Genomic DNA, 6,000 nt, shown 5'->3' with positions numbered 1-6,000 from the left:
TATTGACTGAGCCATCCAGGCATCCCTGAGCCAAAATCTTCTTAAAGAAGAACAAGAAGAGAGTACTTGCATTGCCAAATATGGATTCATTATAAAGTTATAAAATTTAATAATGTGTAATATTGAAATGGAAAAACATTAATGGGCCAGTGGAAAATAATAGCTGTCACAGAAACAGACCTAAACATATATAAAAATTTAATATATGACAAAGTTGAATTTCTAGATTAGCTAAAAAAGATGCACTATTCTACAATTAAAGCTAGGACAAGTGTTATCCATCTGAATAAAAAATAAAATTGGATACTACCTCATACCCCACAAAAACTTAATTTCAGATGGAATAAGACCTTAAATGTGAAAAAGCAAAACTTTGTAAATTTTAGAAGAAAATAGAATAGATTTATGACTACAGTTAAAAAAGACAGAAAAAGCCCCAATCATAAACTAAAAGATTTGATGTCTTCAAATACATAAAAGGTTAAGCTTTGTTTAAAACAAAGCTATAAAAAAAAAGATGTCAAAACATAGTCAAAAAAGGAAAACAGAAAGGTACTCACTTTACAAATAGCTAAGGAAGGATTAGTTACCAGACTACTCAACAATTCTTAAAAATCAAGATGAAAAATGCAAATAACTCAATAAAGAAAGAGACAAAGATAAGAACAGACATTTCTCAAAGAGAAATATGAATGTCCAATAAACTTGGGAAGGCCACAACCTTACTTTAGTTATCAGGGAAATACAAATGAAACCACCTTTTGCAGCTATTTGATGGATGACAGTGTTAAAGTCTCACCTGCCAGGTGTTGTGGAGGATGCAAAATGTAGTAGAACTCTTACAGGCTGCTAGTAGGAGGATATATTGGTGTAATCATTACAAGCTCCAAATTTAACTCCTAGCTTTATTCTCCAGAAAAGCTCTTGCATAAGTGCCCCCCAAGAGACATGTACTAGTGTTTGTAGCAACACTGCTTCTAATGGAAAAAAAAACAAAAACAAATATCTCTCAATAAGAGACTGAATTAGTAAAAGTGTGGTATATTCATACAATGAATACTAAACAGTAGTGAAAATCATTAACCTGCAGCTATAACATAACATGGATGAATCTTAGAAACTTTTTTCAGTGAAAAGGAAGTTGCTGAAGAATATAGATAATTTGTTAATATTTTACAAAGTTCAAAAATAATCCAAAGCAAACTACAAGTTTAGCAATATATACGTGCTCATTGGAAAAACCATGAAGATGACCTAGGAAATGACTTAAAGTATTTATTATTATGAGTATTTCTGGGGAGGGACAGGGAAGCAGGGAAAAGATAGAAGGGACGGATATGCGCTTCAATAGCATTGATAGCATTCTATTTCTTAAGTTGAGCAATATATTCACAGGTATTCATTTTAAAATTGTGCTTCATAACTTACATATAATGTTCATATATTAGTAATAAAATTGGGGGAAATAGACCATTAAAAGAAAAAGTGTTTCTAAATACACACTCATACATACATAAATACATTAAGTAAATACATATTTCCTTAAAAAAATCATCTATTTTTTTCCCTGCAATTGTTTAGTAAACAGGTAAAGAACAAATTCTTAAGTGAGATATTTTCCCACTGCGTGTTGCCTAAGGGAAATAAATTTGCCTGAGTCTTTCTTCACACAGAGACTGTTCACCTGCTGCAGTTTACTATGGGATGGGCCATTGAAATATACAGTTGACCCTTGAACAACATGGGGATTAGGGGGACCAACCCCCCCCAATTCCCCACAGTCAAAAATCTGCATATAATTTTGACTCCCCCAAAGCTTAACTACTAATAGCCTACTGTTGACCGGAAGCCTTACTGATAACATAAACAGTTGATTAACGTGTGCTTTGTATTTTATACATATTATAGAATGTAGTCTTACAATAAAGTAGGCTAGAGAAAAGAAAATGTTTTTAAGAAAAACATAAGGGAGAGAAAATGATGTACTTACTGTACTGCACTGTATTTATCAGAAAAAAATCTGTGTATAATTGGACCCATGCTGTTCAAGGCTCAACTATGTAAGGTAAGACTTAGTGGTGTTATCCACATTAAAAGTAGATCCAATTCATGGCTACTTTGTAAATTTTCTGCACACAGGAAACAGAATCTGTCCCAGAATCAGCTAAATTGGTTATTCAGGTCTCTCTCTCTGCTAATGGCTTTATTCCTAAAGCATCAAGTTTTTACAGCAACAGGTATACGTAAGACAACAAGCATCTCACTAAGAGTAAAAGACATGTCTACCTTAAAGATTTTAAATTTAATGGGGAGATATGAATTGTGATGGTCTGGACCTTCATCACTATTAGAGACAGTGTAAAGAGCATCTATTGTGAAGCCAAACAACCTGGGTTTGAGTGTTTGCAACAATGCTTCTGAGCTAGGGCAGGTTACTTAGTCTACTGCGTTTCTGTTCTTTACCTGTAAAAAAGAGGCGATGATAACAGAACTTATCTAGGGGGTTGTGAAGATTAAATGAGTTAATTTATGTAAAACAACTAGAACAGTCTCTGATACACCATAAGGGGTATAGAAATGATAGTTGTTATAAATGGTGATGGTAGTGGTGGTGATGGTGCTGGTGGTAGCAATGCTTCCCTTTAGATATACATCACCTGGGAACTTCTGGTTATTGCCCCAGTAGTCTCAGAGCCCTAGCGCTCTAGTCAATTCAGCTAAGTAAATACAATTTGGAAATTTTAAGAATAAATTGAGATTTTTTTTCATAACGTATCCTCACCCACCAATTGATCCTGTGATAATCCACTTGTGGGATACAGAAATCCCCCACTCAGAGATCCCTCAACAGGGAAGGTAGACAATTGTCTTTCTAGTCCTTGTTTGGACCAGTTCATCAATCACTCATCAATTATGAGTCCCTCCATAAAAAGATGGGGGGGAGGAATGGGAAAAATATTTAACATTAATGAAATTTTATGATTTTTTTGTGGTGTAAAATGATTTAACATAAAATCTCAGCCAAAAAAAAAAGAAGGAAAGTAACAAAAGAGGAAAAAAGGGGAAAATACTTAAGACAGTAACTAATGAAAGCATAAATGCAGTGCTTCTTAGATAAAAAGGAGCTTCCTATACACGTATAGATTCATAGATTCTGATTGTAAAAGTACCAGATACAATAGTTCCCTTAACAAACATTCTCTTCTATGCTGATGGCATGGTTTAATAAAAAACTAAGAACAGCCCCTCATCTTCTTTGCTACTTGTAGTCAGAATGAACTGCTACATAGTGATTAGGCAAAACTGAAATTATCTTTTTGAAACAAGACATTTTCCACACCAAGTAGCAATGTTAAATGAATTGACTCAGCTTCTTAGAGGTATATTTGCAACCAAATCATTTGGGTGCTCTTACAAAGAAAAAATGGCCATAAAACTGAAAATATTCTAGAGGAAAGAAAGGACAGTTCCTTTGCTTGATCCATAAATATCTAAAACTTTTCTTTATCCACTTGCTTCCTCCAATTCTTATGAAAGCCATTCCAAAATCTTTCTTTTTATTCCCCTCCATGCACCCTATTGCTAAAATCTCAGGCCATAATTATTGCTTGATCATATTCCATCCATCTTACTATCACCATTTAATTCCTTCACTTCCAATATGGCCTTCTTCTGCAGAAGAAAAAATTTCAAGCACTCCTCTTTCTCTTTAATGTAAATCAAGCAAGTTTCAAATTTGCTGCTCTCTGCTGCCATAGCTCAAAAAATTATTTAGGAATTGCCACCCAAAAGGAAAGTTGTGAATATTTACATTAAAACTTTTTCTTTTTATGCAAGTCACATAGTATACAACTTTCTCCCCAATTGCACTATGAAATCCTCAAAAACAAAAACCACACTTTACTCATTTTTATAAATGCCTTCCATAGGCATGACCTCAAGAAGCCCTCAGTATGACTCTTGAGCCCCAACCACATGTACTTTCTACTGTACCATCTATGGGCGTTTCAGCATTTTTTAGGAGGAGGCTAACTGAGGGAATTTTGAGGGAAGAGCTTATAGACAAGTTTGAAACAACATTTGCATAGCAAGCAGACTTTTTGCTTAGATTGTATGCTTATTGCATTCATTCATCCCATCCATCCATTTATTAAAGTATATTAAGTGCCAACAATGTGTCAGATACTATTCTTGGTGTCAGAAATACAGCAGAGAACAAAAAACAGATAATAGTTTGTGCCTTCGTGGCATTTACATAAATATGGTAGATAGTGATTAGTATTACGGAGAAAATTAAATCAGGGAGGTGGAGGAATTCTGGAGGGAAGAGGTATTGTATTTTTTAACAGGGTAGACAAGGAATGCTTCACTGAGAAGGTGGTATTGAGTAAAGACCTGAAGTGGTTTGGGACAGAGTCACATGGATATCTGGAAGAATGTGTTCCTGGCAGAAGGAACAGCCTAGAATGTTTGAGCAAAGCAAAGAAATTTGGAGGTCTAGAGCAGCAAGTGCAAGAGAGGGAATAGAAGATGTGGTCAGAGAGTTATCAGATGGTAAGAGTGTGGAGGATAATTTTAGGCTATTCTTAGGGCTGGATTTTACTCTAGGATATGAACCCATTAGAGCGTTTTTGGGCAGAGGAGTTAAATTTGATTTTTAAAAGGTTCTAGCTACCTTTTGAGAAGACGCTTAAGTGAGATGTAGAAATAGAAGACCAACGTACCTCTGACCAATCTCCTGACTTCTTTCTCCCTTACTTTGCCCTAGTCACACTAGCCTCTTCACTTCTCTCAAATATGCCAGACATGTTAACACGTTGGGGTACTTGCTCCTTCTTCCTGGAATATTCTTCTCCTAATACATCCATGTGGCTTCCTCTTGCCTTTCCTTTGGGTCTTTATTCGAATGTCACCTTTTCAATGGGGCCTTCTTTGGTCATTCTAAAATCACAATCACTCTCCCCAACAATGCTGCCTGCCTTCTCTACTTTATTGTTTTTCTTTATAATTATCATATCTAGCATATGGTATATTTTACCTGTTTATCTTGCCCTATGCCTATCTCTCCAACTGGAATGTAAGCTCCATGAAGATAGGAATTTTTAAAGTTTGATTTACTACTTAGTGCCTAGAATAATACCTAATACATGTCACTTGCTCAATCAATATTTTTTGAATGAATAAACTAAGAAGAAACGGGAGGCAAACCAGGAGTATATGGTTTTCTGGAATCAACAGACCAAGCTTCTCGTATTATAATTGCATTGTGTGGTGACAAGTGGTAGTACACTGTGAGCACAGCATAATGTATAGAGCTGTCAAATCACTGTATTGAACACCTGAAACTAATGTAACATTATGTGTCAACTATACTTCAATAAAAAAAGAAAACCTTTCTAATACTGAAGAAGCATTTTTGACTGAAGATATATGTGTATATTTGAGATATATTGAGGTTGTGTTTGCATGGCATGCACACTATTTCGGCTTCAAGGGTTTTGACACAAAATAAGGGAGGTAAATTTCTCCTAACCAGTATCACTTCTTGACCCACCACTGCATATCATGGAATCAAGAGGTAAGAATGAAGAATGAACGGTTAAGTTAACAGTGGTGAAAGGAACTAAAATCCATTATATTCCTGCCATATGTCATGCATTATACTATGCTATCCAACCAATATTTGCCACATGACTACGATATGCCATTACTCTCATAAGCACTGGGATTACAAAGTGACTTAATTTACTAGGGAATAAAACATTAGAGACTTGTCAGAACAAAGAGATTGAATACATAATAGATGTATTGTACATTTAAACACAATACAACATAACCCAGAAGAGCAAGTGACCCAAGAGCAAGCACAAACTACTTGGGAACATTAGAAAAGGTTACAAGGAGGTGAAACTATTTGTAGATGGAAGCTATGGAAAAATCAATGGAAACTCACCAAGAGAGTTCATCAGGTAGAGGGGAAAACCTACTGTTAGCAAAACT

This window comes from Neomonachus schauinslandi, chromosome 2 (genome assembly GCF_002201575.2).
Source record: "Neomonachus schauinslandi chromosome 2, ASM220157v2, whole genome shotgun sequence".
NCBI lineage: Eukaryota > Metazoa > Chordata > Mammalia > Carnivora > Phocidae > Neomonachus > Neomonachus schauinslandi.
This window is presented reverse-complemented; position numbering follows the sequence as displayed.